The sequence below is a fragment of the Schistocerca nitens genome, chromosome 2 (genome assembly GCF_023898315.1).
Source record: "Schistocerca nitens isolate TAMUIC-IGC-003100 chromosome 2, iqSchNite1.1, whole genome shotgun sequence".
In the NCBI taxonomy this organism is placed as follows: domain Eukaryota; kingdom Metazoa; phylum Arthropoda; class Insecta; order Orthoptera; family Acrididae; genus Schistocerca; species Schistocerca nitens.
The window spans coordinates 544138080-544157444 of NC_064615.1; the positions used below are offsets into that span (position 1 = coordinate 544138080).

At 46.8% G+C, this 19365-nt stretch overlaps 1 protein-coding gene across 1 annotated transcript in view; it reads right to left on the reverse strand.

Annotated features, from left to right (window-relative positions):
• LOC126236533 (uncharacterized) overlaps window positions 1–12509 on the reverse strand; it is a 94861-nt gene extending 82352 nt beyond the window's left edge. The window contains exon 1 of the mRNA XM_049945904.1: window positions 12287–12509. The gene's annotated coding sequence lies outside the window, so the exon portion shown is untranslated. The remainder of the gene's footprint in view (window positions 1–12286) is intronic.
• Window positions 12510–19365: the final 6856 nt, after the last annotated feature.

The window sequence follows — 19365 nt, forward strand, 5'->3', positions numbered from 1 at the left end:
GTTCAGTCAGTGGATGGGTTCTAACCAGTAACTGAGGACGCTTTGATTGTGATGCAAACACACTACCCCTTTTTTATTGTTTTTCTCCACTTCACTTTCCTGATTATGAAGGTATCTTTGCCAGTTCAGGCACTGACCCCTAGCTACGCCTATCCCAGTAGCTCTGTCTAGAGGGGAAAGGGAGGGAGAGGATATCATAAAGATGTAACACAGAAGAATTTCATTTATTCATTTTTCTTTTTTTGATCTTTGTATTAAACCGTGTAGTGAAGGGCATGAATCCGCTCATAGCCATGCAGAAATCCATGCACGTCATCTTGAAAATAAAGAGGAATACCGTTGGGAATTATAGTATCAGAAATCAAAAAATAGTGAATCTGGCTAAATCAAATTCTCATCCCAGGGGCATTTCAACTACGTAGTGGGTCGTAGAAAGCACTCCAGAGGAAGTTGGAAAAATATTGCCTGTATTTTAGATGACAGACAACGGCGCAATGTCGTTCTTTCGCTTAAGTCCTATTATCGAGAACACTCTCTTCGCCAATTGCCAAGAGATATCGAACTGCATGGCCACGGAACAGTACACAGAGTCAGTCTTTGTGTGCGACTAGTACGCGCCATCCAGGAACATCACATGCAGTGTAATTCGGTTAGGAGTGGCACAAGTGAGGAATTCCAGAATTCGCTGGACCATCTGCCAGAATCTACTGCGGGGCCCAAATGAAATGATTACCGTCCATGTCTGGCACACCCTATGCGACACAAAGTGGAGAGTCGGTGAGGTGAACTTGACGGTGATATGCCATGCAGAGTGTGGGGGCAGTGTCAAGAAAAGGGGCGTTCACGGCCTGCCATATATTGCACCACGTGTAATGCGGGTACTTGTGTTCTGTCACATTGGAGTGTAGGACTATTGCATCTCAGTGTAGGCCACTTTCGTCGACAACAAGGGCCCAGTTGGCATAGAGGCAGAAAGGTAGCTATGCTCCGTAAAAAGAGTCCTCTGTGATGGTAGGGCGCTGGGATATTCGATGGGGCATATGCACCAAGCAATAATTTGGTGAAGCATGTCGGGCAATGCCGCCACGTCACCAACTGTTATCTGGGAGATGGGAATGACCCACACGTCCTCAAGCCTGGTGAGGGACTCATAGCGGACTTTTAAGACATTAGTCGAGCCACGGTGTGTGAGCTTTAACATAGAGTGTATTGCAGGGGTTCAAGGGAGTGGAGACGACGTTCAACGAGTCAGAACTTGACACGTTGCAGTAGTCGTCTGCAGTTGAACGCCGCACTGCACCACAGTACGCCACAGGTCAGCCATAAAATCGATGCCAAGGCAACGTAAGACCTCAGCCACGTTGAACAGACCAACGTTCCCCTCGAGGTGGACCTGTACCGATAGAAATTTCCGCGGTTTACGAACATTAAGGGAGCTGCCCGACGCTTCACTGTAGATCGCCATTGACCCATCGCTGCCCAGATATCGTCGGAACCTCGTAGGCAATGGTACAAATTTTCTGCACAGGCAGTGCAGCAAAGTCAATGTCCACCCAAAGACCCGGTCAACCTTTGTCGTAGGCCACATAACACTAGGTATACAGCAGCAACGACAGGGGGCACACCTATCGCACTAAGCGCCTCGTTAGGAGACTCCAGTAGAGCAACATTCATCTTCCAAATATCTCTTCCATGGCACAGTCTCTGGCGATAGAGGGTGATGGTGCAGACATACTCTGCATGATCGGAAAATGCGACAGGCCAAATCTCCGACAATCGGGTTCCTCCGACCAGCGAGCTCGAGATACAAAGCCGAGCAATGCGTCTAGAAGAATGTGCTGTGTAATGCATGGAACCGGGAGGGTCACCATGAACGTGCTCTCACGTCTCTACAAGGTGAGACGGTCGAGAATCATGGCAAGCTCGGCCACAGGCGAATGACTCAGAAGTTAATCTTTGGGGTAATGGTGGAATTAAAACCACCACCAGCATCAATGCGTCGTCCACCCCAAGAGAAAAGGTAAGACTGTGTCTGCAAAGAAGGCAGAGCGCTCCCTTCACCTCCCGGATTATGGAGGAGCGTAGACATTAACAACTCGGACGTGGAAGAGTGGGAAAGCCGTGCCCCTCACTTCCAGAAGATACTGGACGTTGTCGACAGGTTATCCTTCGTGAAGTAGGATCGCCGCACCACCATCGGAACATGAAGTGGGGGAAACGTAAGGGTTACACCCAAATGGGTTAAGAAAACCACCAACATGCACTTCTTGTAATGCACTGCTACTATGCGCCAGTGGCATAATTTCAGGGCAGACCGCACAAGGCCGTAATCACTGTTATGAGAAAGCGTACGGCACAACCGGCGGAACGCACCCACCCGCAGATTTCATAGGCCGTTCGGTTTCCTTCTTTACTTCGTCCGACCAAGAAATAAAAGAGCAACAATGCGTTGTCCAGGTGTACAATCGTCGGTTCCCCGCTGCAGGTCGACGTCTTCCATTGACGGCTTGTTAACAGAGGGCGCAGGCGGAGGAGGGGAAGGCGTCACAGGCTGCGGAAGATAAACCGCTGAGCTAGGAGGGAAGGGGTGCACTCAACAGCACGCCTTCCGAGATCGAGGCGTCCTCAGATGGCGTACGACTAAGTTTCTTGAGATTCCTCAGTGACCTCTGTTTGCGGACTAGTTGTTCCGTATTGGAGTAGGATTCGCCGTCATCCGACGCCACCTCAACCGGAGGGAAAGCAGAGGTTGGTGTGGCCCTCCAAATCAATGTCGATCGCTACTGTAACATTGCTTCTCAGGTACTGACCAGCATCTCTGGGAATGCTACGTGACATGTGGAACTATGCATGTGGTTGCCTGTGGGTGACCGTAACCAATGTGCATAATTAGGACCAGAGTGTAGCTCAAATGCTTACCTCACACTCTCAGTACCACGCACGGAAAGAAACAATTAATTTGAACCCAATGTAACGCGCCTTGACCCGATTAAACTCCACAAATAATGTCTGGTAGGAATGCATGGGAATTGTGTAATTTAAAGGAGATATTCTGACCTAGAATATTACAGTGAGATTTGTTAAAAAGTGGTTCAAATAGTTCTGAGTACTATGGGACTTAACATCGGAGGTCATCAGTCCCCTAGAGCTTAGAACTACTTAAACCTAACTAAGGACATCACACACATTCATGCCCGAGGCAGGATTCGAACCTGCGATAGTGGGAGTCGCACAGTTCCGGACTGAAGCGCCTAGAACCGCTCGGCCACCGAGGTCGGCTGAGATTTGTTGACTCAAAGACAAATATGAGCATGAAATTCTAATATGAGCTGTATGAAAATCATAAGCGCCGCGAGTTATTGACAAATTTACGGACAAAAATGGATGGAGGCACTGGAAAAAATCCAACAGGGCGCCTATCTGAGCAAAATTACTTTGGGGCTCCTACATGCGACTGGGCCGCAATGAGATGCAAATTGTTTACAATCGCAGCTAACGCGTCAGTGACCGAGCACTTTGCCACCCTATTGCTAATGAAAGGAAAGTGGCGCTGAGTGCATCCGCTGTGAAGACAAGGCTTCCGCGTTGAAGCCTGACATCGACTGACGGATTCCCTGCTAGCCACAGTGGCGTACGTTACCAAAGAAAGTAAACTTGGGTGTGTAGCCGACGGCTGCCATTCGTGGCCGGGTGCGCTACTATGAGGCCGATGGCGTCCGGGACAGAGGGCTCAACAATCGACGGCGACACTCTAATTGCCCAGGTTGAATGGACAGGTAAGTCTCTAGCAAGCTACCCGCCGACAAAGTACGGAAGAATGAGTAACATACCACTTCTGCGACGCCTCCCCCTAGTGTTTTCTTCGTCACAGCTGCTACAGAGCTTCAGCTCCGCTGCACTAGTGACCAACCAATCGCTGTCCAACAACAATTTTTCCGCCAGTCATGGTTATTAAATAAAAACATCAAATCTTTCACTATCAAATTTCGTTACTGTAGCCACCATTGACAGCTCCTCCCGCCAGTCTGCATGACTGCCGTAATCGTGATCTCACGTAGTCAACCTTCCTCTCACGGCCTCCGCGAGATGTCTAAGCCGGAAGCTTTCGGGCGTCGGACAGTGACGGAATTTGCTAATTATATGGTCACAATTTTACGGCACTGAACCCTTAACTAGGTTGCATTTATCGTGAATCTCTCTCCCAGCGCAAAGTGCTAAGCGCCTGGTAAAAGGCGCAGGTGACACCGGTATATAAGAACGATAAAGGAACGGACCCGCAAAATCACAGACCAATATCTCTAACTTCCGTTTGCTGCAGAATTCTTGAACGTATTCTAGGTCGGAATATAATAAATTTCTTTGAAACTGAGAACCTTAAATCCCCGAATCGGCATGGGTTTAGAAAGCATCGCCAGTGCGAATCTCAGCTTGCCCATTTCACACTTATTCTGCGAATGGTTGAAGGGCAACAGACAGATTGAATATTTCTAGATTTCTGGACAGCATTTTACACGGTAGGCCATTACAAGCTGTTAACGAAGGTACAAGCATACGGAATAAGTTCAAATACTTCTTAAAAAATAGAACCTAGCATGTTTTCCTCGACTGCGAGCGTTCATCAGGGACAAGTGCATCGTCAGGAATGCCCCAGAGAAGTGTGATAGGACCGCTGTTGTTCTCTATACACGTAAATGATTTGGCGCACAGGGTGGGCAGCAATCTACTGTTATTTGCTAGTGATTCCATCGTGTACGGTGAGGTGTCGAAGGTGAGTGACTGTAGGAAGGTACAAGACAGACAAAATTACCAGTTGGTGTATGAATGGCAGCTAGCCCTAAATGTGGAAAAATATAAGTTAATGCGGATGAGTAGGAAGATGCAACCTGAAATGTTCGGACACAGTATTACCGGTACCATGATTGACACATTCATATCGTTTAACTATCTGGACGTAACGGTTCAAAGCGACATGAGAGAGAGAGAGAGAGAGAGAGAGAGAGAGAGAGAGAGAGAGAGAGCGAACTTGTGAGAACTGTGATGGGGAAGACGAAAGGTCCACTTCGGTTTATTGGGAGAATTTTAGGAAAGTGAGCTTCACCTGTAAAGAAGACTGCATATAGGACGCTGACCTATTTTTGAGTCCGTAGAAACCGTACCAGGTCGGATTGAAGGAATACATCGAAGCAATTCAGTGGCCGGTTGCTAGATTTGTTAGTGGTACGTTCGAACAATACGTACGGGTTACGGGGATGCTTCGCGAACTCAAATGGGAATCCGTGGAGGGAAGGCGGAATTCTTTTCGAGAAACACTACCGAGAAAATTTAGAAACTCGGCATTTAAAGCTAACTGCCGAAAGTATTTTACTGCGCGTACGGACCACGAAGGTAAGGTACGGGAAATTAGGACTCATATAAAAGTCGTTTATCCCTCGCTCTGTTTGCGAGTGGACCAGGAAAAGAGATGGCTAGTAATGCTAGAGGTACCTTCCGCCACACGCCACAGGGTGGCTAGAGGAATATTTGCCTATATGTGAGACGCGGCCATGGCGCAGCCCCGTCGAGTTGAATGCCCGCTTCCGCGAAGCCCCAGCAGTCAGTGCTAGAGGCCTTAGCGTTTGTCCTCTGCCCCCTCTCCCAAAAGACGCCGCTCTGGCCAACGGCGTTCGCCCTCGTAAGACGGTTTCCGGGGCGCCGGCGGGCCGCCGATTGCTAACATCAGAAGGCAAGCCAGTGACCTCGGCCTCCTACGGGCTGTTCACCCGCTGGACCGGCGCGGCTGTTCTGCAGGCCGGCAGCTTTTCTGGGAATCCATCAGCTCTCTCCCCTCGCCGGTTCCGCTCGAAGCTGGCAGCTGAAACCACCACAGCGGTCTCGGCCAGGTTGGGGATATTCTCTGCCCGGGGACTGAGTGCTTGGGTTGTCATCATCATCATCATCATCATTCGTGACAGTGGCTAGACTGTACTGTGGAAAAAAATTGGACTGTGTAAAAATTGGAACTTTGTACGGGCGCTGATGACCGAGCAGTTGAGCGCCCCACAAACATCTTCATCATCATCCACAGTGGTCGCAAGGTGCAAGGAGAAATGATTAAAAAAAAATTATATCCGTCACCCCTGCAAAGTTTGCCAGCACAGAGCATCTGATCCGTAGATGCAGGTGAGATGGGAAATTAGTTACTGCGAGAAGAATTTTACAGTGTAGTAAAAGATCTAAGTCGAAACAAGGTACCTGATATCGATGACATTGTGTCACAACTACTGATAGCCTTGGGAGAGGTAGCGACGAAAACACAATTCCACATGGTGCGCAAATTGAATGAGAAAGGTGAAACACCCTCAGACTTTAAAAGATTGTAATAATTCTTATCACAAAGAGTGCAGGTGCTGACAGGAGTGATTATTTTTTACGAAACCATCTGTTTAATAAATCATGTCTGCGACGTACTAACACAAATTATTTTGTATAATAAGCCTATACAAATCGATCTCTGGTAATATCAGTTTCGATTCGGCAGAAATGTAGGGACACGTCAGGCAGGACTAAAATTACATCATACCTTCGTCTTAGAAGATAGAATAAAGAAAGGAAAAAAAAGACATTTATAGCAGTTGTAAATTTGGAGACAGCTTTCGACAGTAGTGGCTTGAAATACCGTCTCTGAATGTGTAAGGGTAGCAGCGGTAAAGTACAGGGAGGGAAAGGCTATTTACAGGTTGTACAGAAACTAAACGGCAATTATAAGCGTCGAGAGTTATGAAAGGGAAGCAGTGATTCAACAGTAAGTGGAACTGAGTCGTAGCGTATCCCTGATGTTATTCAATTTATTCATTGAGCAATCAGTAAAGGAAACGGAAGAAAATTTAAAACAGGAATTATAGCTCAGGGAGAAGAAAGTAAAACGTTAAGCTTTGCCGATGACACTGTAATTCTGTCAGAGACAGCAAAGGACTTAGAAGAGCAGCTGAAGGAAAGGGACAGTTTCTTGAACGAATGATATAAGATGAACATGAAGAAAAGCAAAACAAGGACAATGGAATGTAGTCGAATAACGTCAAGTGATTCTGAAGGAATCCGACTAGAGAGGATATAAAATATAGACTGGCAATGGCAAGAAAAGTATTGCTAAAGAAGGGACATTTTGTTATATCGAGTACAGATTTAAGATTCAGGAAGCCTTTTCTGAAGATATTTGGATTTTAGCCATGTGTGGAAATGAAACATTGCCGACTAGAGAGGATATAAAATATAGACTGGCAATGGCAAGAAAAGTATTGCTAAAGAAGGGACATTTTGTTATATCGAGTACAGATTTAAGATTCAGGAAGCCTTTTCTGAAGATATTTGGATTTTAGCCATGTGTGGAAATGAAACATTGCCGATAAACAGATTAGATAAGCGGAGAATAGAGTGTTTTGAAATGTGGTCCACAGCAGAATGCTGAAGATTACATGGGTTGACCGGGTGGCTAATGAGGAGGAACTGAACAGCCTTGGAGAAACAAGAAACTTGTGGCACAACTTGACTAATGGAAGGGATCGATTGATAGGACGCATTCTGAAACATCAAGGTTCAAATGGTTCAAATGGCTCTGAGCACTATGGGACTCAACTGCTGAGGTCATTAGTCCCCTAGAACTTAGAACTAGTTAAACCTAACTAACCTAAGGACATCACAAACATCCATGCCCGAGGCAGGATTCGAACCTGCGACCGTAGCGGTCTTGCAGTTCCAGACTGCAGCGCCTTTAACCGCACGGCCACTTCGGCCGGCGAAACATCAAGGGATCGCCAGTTTAATATTAGAGGGAAGCGTGCTGGTGGGGGGTGGGGGGGGGGGTAAAAATCACAGAGGGAGACCAAGAGATGAGTACAGCAAGCAGATACACAAGGAGGTAGGTTGCAGTGGTTATACGGAGACGAAGATGGTTGGTTGGTTCGTTTGTGGATTATGTGGACTTAACGGCGTGGTTATCAGTCCCTTTTTCCTTAGTCGCACAGTGTGCCAATTAAAAGCATGCCCAAAAGGATGCTATCTTCCCAAGTCCAGGGGAGGCGTAATAGAGCTTTAGAACAACACTGAAGGAGAAAGCGAAGAAAGGAAGCCAAAAGCCAAAAGCGAGCACATTTACTAAAAGGAAAAAGCGGTAGAAAGTGTTAAAACAATAAAGCAGATGGCTGGTACTGGCTGATAGCAAGAATAAAAAGAGTATGAGCCAGGCACTTTGCAACACACCAAAATCTTTAGCTTAAAAACATAAGGTAAGAGACACACAGACATTGAAAAGACAGACAGCACCAGAGGGAGCGAGGGAGAGTTAAAGTGCAGGTAGGTTGAAACTCTGGGAGAGAAAGCAACACATTCGCCCTTAGATTGAATGATAAGAACCCCCCTAGATCAGCCGTTGAGGCATTGTCTCCTAACATCGTAGATGGTGCGTGGAGACGAAGAGGCTTGCTCAGAATAGATTAGCATGGAGAGTGCATCAAACCAGTCTTCGGACTGATGACCGCAACATCGACAAACAGTGGTGGTGTGCTGTCTTGAAGCAAGTCGTAATGATAAATGAATGGGATGAGAGCTGCCTATTGCGTCAAGTGGATCTTGTGTTGGCACTGTGGGTGACGCTTTAATATCAAGATCCTATGGAAAGTCGTAAACAACCCTTTGTTACAAATACAATCTCTAACAACCCTTTGTTACAAATACAATCCCTCCAGAGTAATAAGAAGGATCGCAGTATCGTAACCTCCGGACTTTACGCTCTGTTTTGACATAAAGGCCGTGATCAAAAATATTCTGAGTTCGGGACTGACCCCTACACGTCACGAGAGGTGGACCCGCCAGTATTATGAGAGACGGGGAGTGTTGTGTCGTGAGGAGAGGAGCAGCGACACCGGGACGGGTGGGTCATGGCAGCTCAGTGACTTCCATCTGGACGTCATCTAACAAACCAGTCCGAGACATTTCAGCCCTTCTAAAGCTCCCAAAGTCGACTGTTGGTGATACTGTTGTTAAGTGGAAAAGCGAAAGAAGAACAGTAGCTGAACCAAGAACAGGCAGACCTCACGTACTTGCGCTCAGGCATCGTCGAGTACTGCAGAGAGTGTCTGCAAAAAGTCGCATAAAATCAGCACAAGGAGTGACTCACGAGTTTCAAAGTGCTACCGGCAGTCCAGTTTCTATAATTTAAGTGAGTAAGGAGATAAAACGAATAGGGCTCAACGGTCAATATGTACGTCATAAGCCATACGTTTACGTAGTTAATGTTAAGCGACGTTTGAGGACGACTGGAGATGGGCGATCTGGAGTGATGAAAAACGCTATACCATGTACATTTCGGGGGAAGTGTTTGCGTTTGGCAAATGCACGAAGAACGTTATCTGTCCTCGGGCTTAGTGCCAACAGCGAAACGTGGAGGAGATGGTATTACCGGATGGGGGTGTCTCGTGCTTATGTTCGTGGTCCCCTTATTGTTCATAAGAAAACGCTAAATACTAAAGGATATTAACATTTCACAGCACAGTGTATTCATTAAATTAGAGGAGCAGTTCGGAGGCGAGTGTTGTTTCCATCATTATGACAGTGCTCCCTTTCATAAAGGAGAACTTACTAGGCAATGGCTTGGAGAGAGTAACATTTCTGAACTCAATTGGCCCGCCAAAATTCCCGACCTGAATCCAATGGAACACCTTCAGGATGAGCTTAAACGTCAATTGCACTCCAGGAAACATCACCGCCGGCTCTTGGGGAAGGATGGTCTCCCATTCCTCCACAGACATTTAGATAGCCCCCCTTCCCACATTAGTGTTCATTAACGGGTATCTGGATACTTTTGATCAGCAACTGTATTACATATACTCAAACTATATTCATGCTCATAAATGAAGGATAATTGCAGAATGTGGTGCCACACAACTTGGCACTACACGAAACTGGCGCTAATAGCGTAGGCACATAGGGCACATACACGGCACTGATCTGTAAGTTCACGGTATTGATGATAAATTGAGAAAACCGTCTCGAAACACATGTGCTACAAAACGCCACTGTTTCCTGCGCATATACCCCGACATCAGTGTAGGGTATGATCACCACGCACACGTAGATAGGCCCCACAACGGGTTGGCATACTCTGGATCAGGTGGTCGAGCAGCTGCTGGGGTATGTCCTCCAATAAAAAAATGGCTCTGAGCACTATGGGACTTAACTTCTGAGGTCATCAGTCCCCTAGAACTTAGAACTACTGAAACCTAACTAACCTAAGGACATCACACACATCCATGCCCGAGGCAGGATTCGAACCTGCGACCGTAGTGGTCGCGCGGTTCCAGACTGAAGCGCCTAGACCCGCTCGGCCACTCTGGCCGGCTATCCTCCAATACTTGCACCAGTGCCTTTCGGAGCTCCTGAAGTGTCCTAGGGTTTTGAAGACGTGTAGCTACTCGTCGACCGAGAGCATCCCAGACGTGCTCGATGGGGCTTAGGTCTGGAGAACAAACAGGCCACTCCATTCGCCTGATATCTTCTGTTTCAAGGTACTCCTCCATGATGGCAACTCGGTGGGTCCGTGTGATATTATCCATCACGGGGAAGGTGGGACACACTGCACCCCTGAAAAGGCGGACATACTGGTGCAAAATGACATCCCGATACACCTGACCTGTTACAGTTCCTCTGTCAAAGACATGCAGGGGTGTACTGCACCAATCATAATCCCACTCTACACCATCAAACCACGACCTCCATACTGGTCCCTTTGAAGGACATTAAGAGGTTAGTATCTTGTTCCTGGTTGAAATATGAAAATCTGTCGAGAAGCACTGTTGAGACTACACCTGTAATCGTCCGCGAACATAACCTGGTACCACTGTTCCAATGACTTTGTACTGTGTTCTTGACACCAGGCTTTAAGGGCTCTCCTGTGACCAAGGGTCAGTGGAATGCCACTTGCAGGTCTCCGGGCGAATAAACCATGTCTGTTCAGTCGTCTGTAGGCTGTGTGTCTGGAGACAACTGTTCCGGTGGCTGCGGTAAGTTCCCGAGCGAGGCTGGCTGCAGTATTCCGTGGCCGTCTGCGGGCACCGATGGTGAGATATCGATCTTCTTGTGGTGTTGTACGCTGTGGACGTCCCGTACTGTAGCGCCTGGACACGCTTCATGTCTGCTGGAATCGTTGCCGTAATCTTGACATCACACATTGTGGCACACGGAGGGCCCATGCTAAGATCGCTTTGCTTGATCAGCCTCCAGTCGCACTAGTATTCTTCCCGTCATAACGTCATCAATATGTGTTCTTTGAGCCATTTTCAACACGCAGTCACCATAAGCACGTCTGAAAACGTCTGCACACTTACTCGCTGCACCGTACTCTGACATGCACCAACACACCTCTGCGTATGTGGACTGTTGCAGCGCCACCGTGAGACGACCGCATGGTCATACCCCGGGGTGATTTAAACCCGCAACCCGCAAACCGCCCACGATAGCGTTGTTTCACCATGTATCAGCATTATCCTTAATTTAGGAGGATGAGTGTATGTTGACAAAAATTTCCGTCAGTGAAATCTCGTTTCGATGGCGTTAAGACATAAAACGTAAGATGAAAAAACAACTGCTGACATTTTTCTGTGACTGTATTGTGCATGTAAAGATATGTGGATGCTCGCCAGTAGTGTTAAAGTGAAGCACTCGAAAGATGGGAGGACGACCTTCTAAATGAGCCGCGTATCTGTCGCCTTCGAACTGCCTTCGAGGTACGCAGAAACGAAGGAATTGGCGAGTTCATTAGAGAAGACAGACGTCGAATTACGAATGAAATCACAACAGTACTTATAACAGCACACAATCTGACACAGGAAGCTTTGGTTATCGAAAAGTTGATGTCGATTGGGTCCCACGTTTGCCAGCTCTTGTCCACAAAGTTGAGAGAACAACCGCCACAGACCCTGAAGCTTTTTTTACGAATATCGTGAGAAGCTACGACAACTGGTTTCATTATTATGAGTCTCGGACGAAGCTCTGACGTGTTGAATGACGAATTATGGATTCCCCATCAAAAAAGAATTTAAGGATGGTGGACTTTGAGGCAAAGGTGTAGGCAATGTATTGCGGAAAGCAGAGGGTTGCATTCTGGTCGGAAAATCATAAATGTTGTCTGCTGGCCTGGAGCCGTGCAGCAGGACAGCGTGCGGTCTCGCAGAGCCCGTGTCATTGCGTGGAGGACTGCGAGAGTCGGGTGCGAGGGCCCCCGTCGTGCCGCCTGCGGCTCTGCCACTGCACCCACCTTTCAGTTTCTGTGAGAGAGCAGCTGCGAGGCGAGGCCTCCGCCATCCAGCTCCACGCCGCGCCACGCCACGCTCGCATGCGTGCAGGAAACGGTGCGTCAGCGTCCTCGCGAAACCGCAACGCCTTCTTCCACAGGGTAATTTCGGGCTTGCACAACGGATAGAAAAATGTTTGTAAATAAGTCGAAATTATATTGAAAACTGACAGAAAAATGTGTAGTTCAAGGTGATTGTCGTGGATTGTCTACGAACAAAAACCAAAATTTATAAAACATATTTTTCATGATTTCTTAGCAATACCGACAAGTACGTAAATTATCGCGCAATCAGCGCAATCCTTCCAAATTGACGACAAGCGTAATATAGTGAAGAATGGAGAAGAAAATTGATGACGATCAAGAGGCAGTTCTGACGTTGCGGTTGATAATCGAACCAAGACTAAAAAAGAACAAAAATCAATATCCGTTCATAGGATTTGTCGACAAAAAACTGTTCAACAAAGTCAAACGGTGTAAGATGTTCGAAATTCTTACAAACATAAGCTTAAGCTGTAGGGGAAGCAGGCAGTATACAATATATAAAAGTATGAAGAGGGAACAATATGAGTAGAAGACCAAGAAGAAGGGCTCCTATTAAAAAGGATGTTACGACAGGGATGTAGTCTTCCGCCTTACTGTTCAATGTATACATCGAAGAAGCAATGGTGGAAATAAAAGAAAGGTTCATGAGTGGCATTAAAGTTCAATGTGAACGGATATGACTGATAAGATTCGCTAATGGCAGTTCTATACTCAGTAAAATTGGAGAAGAATCACAATCTGTTGAATGGGATGAACAGTGTAAATATGGATTGAGAGGAAATCGAAGGAGACAGAATCCATGAAAAGTAGTAGGAAAGAGAACAACGAGCTCTCGTGATCACGAAGTAGATGAAGATAACGGATTCTGCTACCTAGGCAGCAAAATAACTCACGACGGACGGAGTAGAGGAAAACAGAGATTGGAACACATCCTGCAAATATTTGACGACGTAGATTGCAAGGGTACTCTGTGGTGAAGAGGCTGGCACAGGAGGGGAGTTAGTAGCGGCCAATATCAAAGCAGTTAAAAGACTGATGACTCATAAAAAGAGAAAAGAAGTAACACGCTAGTCTCCTTAAAATGGAACGCTCTCCTTATCGTTCTGCAAAACATACCAGGTTTCCCATTTCTGTGATACTGACTGTTGAAACAGCAGTTCGAATAAACCCAGAAAAGAGGTTTCGTGATTAAAAAAACAAAACAAAAAAATTGCTTTTACGATCAGTCAGTTGAAGTGTTGTGAAGTTGAATAATGAAAGAAAGAGTTGATTTGCTGGTACTCTGTAGCAATATACGCAAACACTATTAGAAGACATGCAACAGCAGACGCAAGTGCTAAATGATGCGAGAAATTTTCGCTCTGTAGCGCAGTGTGCACTGACATGCAACTTCCTGGCAGATTAAAACTGTGTGCCGGACCGAGACTCGAACTCAGAACCTTTGCCTTTCGCGGGCAAGTGCTCTATCAATTGAGCTACCCAAGCACTACTCACGACCCGTCCGCACAGCTTTAATTCTGGAAACATCCCCCAGGCTGTGGCTGAATGGCGAACGTTAGTAATTGGAAGAAAGTTGTTCTACATTTCACTTATTTCCGCAAGATAACATGTTGTTCTTGCAGTATGTACCAGATGTCTAAGATCTCGTCATCGGTGCGATACAGACAATACGTAGACATTCCCTTTATCCAGTTTACGGCGTTTGCCCTGTCGATGGCAACGTACATTTTGTCCGGGACCAGTAGGTGGTCAGATTTGATCACGGTATGTGCCGTAGGCATTAAAAGGACCAGCATTTTCCTCGTTAGAAGGCAACAGTCGATTGCCTTGCCACAAACCAAATGATGCTCATCGGAGTCAACGATTGCGCAGTGGGGGCATATCGGTGTGTCAAGTAGGTGAAGAGAGTACAGTAGTTGACGCTTTGGGACTTTACCGTTCACCACTGCTACCACAACGCACGTACCTCTGTGGGGCAGAGGGAACATTAACCGCTCTCCATACTCTCTATCACTGTATCGCCAGGTACGTCTGTTCGAGCACACTCCGAGATTATTTCTGAAGGAAGCTTCGACATATGTCTTTCGTTGTGGGCAGTCTGGACTCTGGTAAAGTGTCCTGGACGTAACTGTAATCGACAAAGAAGTCTCAAAGGTGGGCGAGCGGTGCCGTGGTGTGGCCAACGTTGGGTGGTGGATGCAGTAAATTGGGGGCCACCTTGTTGATCACAGCGCCCATTAAGGTGACGTGCTCCGTTCTCCAATAGCGTTTCCTCGTACTAAGAAACAACGCACGCTCCCTGTTCCTCAAGCTTACGAGTCCGATGCCTTCTCCTCTCAGTGGCAGTGACAATCGTGGTGGATTTTAAAGAAGAGGTCACCACTCACAAAATGTCTGAGCGCCCACTGTAGTCTTGATGCGATCGTGGTGAGCAACGGCACTATGTATGCCAAGTGACATATTTTTGGTGCCAAATAGACGTTGACATATAATGTACCCGCTGAAACGTATCTGTGACGCACAGTGCATTTTGTCGTCCTAATGTGCGAATCTGTTGCAGTAGCCGTCGATAATGATCCGCTGCTGTACCTCGTATGTTTCTATGGAACACCACTCCCAAACACTCGAGAGTGGGGACCTTGGTGATGGACACTGCTGCCCCAGGTGGCAGTCCTCTGCCCACTTCCATACATCGGGTCCTTTGTTGGTTAATGACACTACTCGCCGACGTTCCATAGCGCTGAAGCCATCACACTGTCACCTGGGGTTCACCTCCTGACTTGACCAAAAAAACGACGTCGTCGGCGTATATGCGGTCTTGGAAAGATGCTGTCCGTAGCTGGACCTCTTCAAGGCACCGTCGGAGGGAGCGCATGATCGTGATAGGTTCTAAGCTACCGCCGTTCATCAAGACTCCCGTATGCGCGCCATGAAGCAGCCTCAAGATCTTGTCCACAATCATAAGCGGATTCCCATCCATTCCACGACAGCGCGTAGGAACACATGGTCCACTCGGTCGAAAGCGTGATCGAAATCCACTGCCACTAGGGCGTCTCGTAATATACATGTCGACATCAATGCTATGACAACCATGTATGCTCCTAGTGATGAGTGTGCATTTGCTCTTCCTATCTAGACACATTTGAGCTAAATTTATTTTGTCCTGTATCACCATTTGAAGGTGGGCACTAAGAGTCATGGAAAAATTTTGTAGTCTCCGTTCACCATTGTGAAATGTCAGTAGTCATGCGGTCTACGACCACCACTGGGTTTTGGAATGGGTATCATGATACCCACTGTGAACTCGGTAGGGACTCGTAAGGTAGGTGTGAAGAGTTCGTTGTATATCTGTACCCGCGTCGGTCCCATCAGAGGAGCAAAGGCGCTGTAGAACTCAAGAGGGAGCCCATCCGGTCCAGGAGATTTGCTTAACGCACCACATTTTAGGGCAGCTTCTACCAGATCCTCTGTGCTGAATTCGCCCGTAAGGTAGTCCGTCCACTTCAGTGGGATGTTCGGTCACTGGCCTTTCGCGAAGCACGTCTGCAAGTCCTGCTCTGTCCAGCTGGTCCTCCGCACTGAAACTGCTATAGCGGTGATTAAATTTGTACAGAGACGTACACGCACCTGGCCGATTTTTTTTTTTTTTAGTTTTCTGTCCCCAAGTCTTAATACTATTATGAGCGTCCTATACTGTTGGAAAAGTAATACGTGTGGAGTATGAAACTATACTGCTGGGCGTTACCTTTGCTACGTCATGAAGCCTCATGGAGCAAAGGTACATTTGGTATGAAGTTCACTAAATGCTGCAATACGCAAGTGACTTTCATTGCAAGAGAACCGCATATAGAGGATACACAAACGCCTCATACACAGATTACACAGCGAATATCTAATTCAGAAAACGGATTTGAATGTTGGTTGTTTGCGAGTAGCTCCTGCTACACCTCATGTAAAAATCAGACACATCTCCAACATCTTTCAGAAGTCGCCCGTGGGAGGGCGTTGGTCGGTTGTGAATTTATTATTCTGTTCCCAATATCGGTCGAGGTATCTCACATGACACGCATGTTACTTGGTCGACTTTCCCGCTTCGCTGACGCAAGCTGCAACAGTCTTCCACTAGAGGGTCCCGTATTGTAGAGTGTAACACGACAATGTGTATCGTAATATTGTCGGAGCCTGAGAAAGAGCGTGCTGTAACAGCAGAAAGCGTGACTCCAGTTTAAATCGACAGGAGAATGAAAGCTGTGTGTGGTGAAGATTGTATCGACATCGGTTATGCTCGACGTTGGGCTGTTGGCGATCGTAACGATGGAAACGGTGGTGCTACCGTCAACGTGTGTGTGACAGCACGGAGCGGACGAGCGCGTGCGGCAGCCGACGAGACTCGTCGCCATCGGACTGATGAACTCATCAGGGAAAAGCGTTGGGTAACACAGGAACTGGGGAATATCACCAGACCGTGTGCGGGCTGTCACTGCAAATCAGCGATACGGAAAGAGGCGTGTATGGTGTGTTCCTGACGTGAAACAGAGAAATGCATCAACAATTTCTTTTGCGTTTTCAACGTGAGGGTGGTGGGTTTCTTAACGACGTCTTGACAGGTGGTGAAAGCCTGTTTCACCACTCTGACACCTCAAACAAAGAGAATATCAATAGAGTTTCTCGCCAAACGATGACGTCAAAAATATTCAAGATAGTGGTATCAGCACGCGAAGTCATGTTCGAGGTGTGGTGCACTAGGAATTCGTGCTTAAAGGCTCCAAAATGAACTCTTTAGGGTGCAGCGAGAATCTAAGAAACCCGAAAGCGCGTGTTCTCCTGAAACATCCCCTTAGAAAAATTAATGAATTACTGTGCTGATAAACCCCTTACGTTATTTGATTTTCAAACAGCTGAGCAAAACTGAAAGTACTCAGACATTTCTCTCTTTACTTATTCTGATCATCATTAAACTGACACACAATATCTTAAGCAACGCAGTCTGACTTTCAATAATCCCTACAAAAGAATGGCCCTGACTAACAATAACCTATACCTTTCATGAATCACTTACCTCACAAAAATCTTCGTTACTCGAACTACTGCAATACAGCGAGCGCCAATACTACCAGCTAAATAAAAGATTCTAACGACTGAAGGCACTAACTACTGATAGGCATAGTTAGCAAATGAAAGATTTTTATAGAGAACAAACAATGTATTTACCTTGATAGTGTTCAAAAGTCATAATACATATACCAGTTCATGACATCGAGACTTACAAATTTACTTTCTCTAATGGACACACGTCCAGATCATCCACTCTCAAAACTCCGCCATCTCACTCCCCACATCTACCACTGCTGGTGGCTCACCTCCAACTGTGCAACGCTACGCGCTGTTCATATCCAACTGCCCAACACTACAATAGCGAATGTTACAACAATGCCAACCAGCCACAGACTGCATGCAGCACAGCCAGTGATTTTCATACAGAGCGCTACGTGGCGTTACCAACATAAAAACGTAAACAGCCTACTTACACTCCTTCAGCATGACAGTGCGAGAAGACACATGAACGCTGTGACAACTGCCACTATCCGACGTCTTGGTTCCACTGTTATCGATCATCCTCCACAAAGTCCCGACTTGACGCCATCATGTTTTCATCTGTTTCTAAAATATCAAGTACACCTACAAGTATTTCACTTTCATAGTGATGAACCGGTACAAGCAGGATGGGGTTTTGGTTTTGTTAACAGTGACGGCACCAACAAACTGGTCTTTAGTTGGGAGAGATGTATTCGTCGCGAGGGTGAAAGTGTTGAGAAATAAAAATGTAAACATGAATGTAAAGGATGTAGAATGATGATAAAGTTTGTTCTATCTAAAAATCTGTAGGAATTTCCTCGTATTGGAGGAACTGCTTTAAAGTGCGGTCCTGTAGAATCGATGGGCTGAGGGAGGCAGCACTGCAGAAACTCGACGGACCCAGGTAGCTAACGGACGAGACGGAAGACACACGGATAGCCAGGCCTTGCAACATCGTCCATCGGCGCCACTTACCTCGCGTCAGGAATCTGGCTCGTGTGCAACGCGGGGACGTCCAGAAGACCGCAGAACTGTCAGCACGGAGGCTTCCCTAGACGTGGCGGGACAGCGAGGCGTGCAGACAGTCGCGCTACCAACGACGACATAGAAAGCAAGAGTGGAGCCACGTCGTTTCTTCAGTAAGGGACTCAGGTCTGCATACAGAGCAACAATGGATGTATCCGTGTATGGAGGCTCCGATGAATGCAAACGTTGCGAAGTTGTTTTCATCGACGGCACATGCACTCAGCATCTAGCGTGCCTTTGTGGGGTATCACTGGGTACGCAATACAGTCACCAGTGGTTCTCTTACCTGATGCTGTGAATGCACGTCGTGATACATCTACATCTACGCGGCTACTCTGCAAATCACACTTAAGTACCTGATAGAGGGTTCATCGGACTACATTCACAATATTTCTCTTTATTCTACTCTCGAACATCGAGCGGGAAAAACGAACACCTGTATCTTTCCGTGCGAGCTCTGATTTCCCTTATTTCATTATTATGATCGTTCCTCTCTATGTAGGTAGGCGTCAACAAAATATTTTTGCATTCGAAGGAGGAAGTTGGTGATTGAAATGTCGTGAGAAGATACAGCCGCAACGAGAAACGCCTTTGTTTTAATTATGTCCAACCCGAATCCTGTATCATGTCCGTGACGCTCTCTCCCCTATTTCTCGATAATACAAAACGTGCTGCTCTTCTTTGGACTTTCTCGTTGCACTCAGTTAATCTGATCCCACAGCGCTCACCAGTACTCCGAAAGAGGTCGGACAAGCATAGTCTAGGCAGTCTTTTTAATACATCCTTTGCGTCTTCCAAATGTTGTGCCAATAAAACACATACTTTAGTTCGCCTTCAGCACATTCTCTATGTGTTGTTACCATTTTAAGCTCCTCGTAATTGTTAATTACAATGTA